We start from the raw sequence: 1,348 nt of genomic DNA on the forward strand, positions 1-1,348 counted from the left end.
CTGTGCTGGTACTGCGAACGGCTGAAAGCAAGGGGAAACTACTGCCGTAATTTTTCCTGAAGGCATACAGCTTTACTGTATGATTAAATGATGATGGCGTCTTCTTGGCTAAAATATTCCGGAGGTAAAATAGTCCTCCATTCGAATCTCCGGGCGGGGACTACTCAAGAGGACGTCGTCATCAGGAGAAAGAAAACTGGCGTTCTACGGATCGGAGCGTTGAATGTCAGATCCCTTAATCGGGCAAGTAGGTTAGAAAATTTAAAAAGGGAAATGGATAGGTTAAAGTTAGATATAGTGGGAATTAGTGAACTTCGGTAGCAGGAGGAACAAGACTTTCGGTCAGGTAAATACAGGGTTATAAATACAAAATCAAATAGAGGTAGTGCAGGAGTAGGTTTAATAATGAATAAAAAAATAGGAGTGCGGGTAAGCTACTACAAACAGCATAGTGAACGCATTATTGTAGACAAGATAAACACGAAGCCCACGCCTACCACAGTAGTACAAGTTTATATGCCAACTAGCTCTGCAGATGATGAAGAAATTGATGAAATGTATGATAAGGTAAAAGAAATTATTCAGGTAGTGAAGGGAGACGAAAATTTAATAGTCATGGGTTACTGGAATTCGACAGTAGGAAAAGGAAGAGAAGGAAACATAGTAGGTGAATATGGATTGGGACTAAGAAGTGAAACAGGAAGCCGCCTGGTAGAATTTTGCACAGAGCATAACTTAATCATAGCTAACACTTGGTTCAAGAATCATGAAAGAAGGTTGTATACATGGAAGAACCCTGGAGATACTAAAAGGTTTCAGATAGATTATATAATGGTAAGACAAAGATTTAGGAACCAGGTTTTAAATTGTAAGACATTTCCAGGGGCAGATGTGGACTCTGACCACAATCTATTGGTTATGAACTGTAGATTACAACTGAAGAAACTGCAAAAAGGTGGGAATTTGAGGAGATGGGGCCTGGATAAACTGACTAAACCAGAGGTTGTACAGAGTTTCAGGGAGAGCATAAGCCAACAATTGACACGAATTTGGGAAATAAATACAGTAGAAGAAGAATGGGTAGCTTTGAGAGATGAAATAGTGAACGCAGCAGAGGATCAAGTAGGTAAATAGACGAGGGCTAGTAGAAAGCCTTGAGTAACAGAAGAGATAGGTAATTTAATTGATGAAAGGAGAAAATATAAAAATGCAGTAAGTGAAGCAGGCAAAAAGGAATACAAACGTCTCAAAAATAAAATCGACAAGAAGCGAATGCAGGGATGGCTAGAGGACAATTGTAAGCATGTAGAGGCTTATTTCACGAGGGGTAAGATAGATACTGCCTACA

The sequence above is a fragment of the Schistocerca piceifrons genome, chromosome 3 (genome assembly GCF_021461385.2).
Source record: "Schistocerca piceifrons isolate TAMUIC-IGC-003096 chromosome 3, iqSchPice1.1, whole genome shotgun sequence".
Classification (NCBI taxonomy): domain Eukaryota; kingdom Metazoa; phylum Arthropoda; class Insecta; order Orthoptera; family Acrididae; genus Schistocerca; species Schistocerca piceifrons.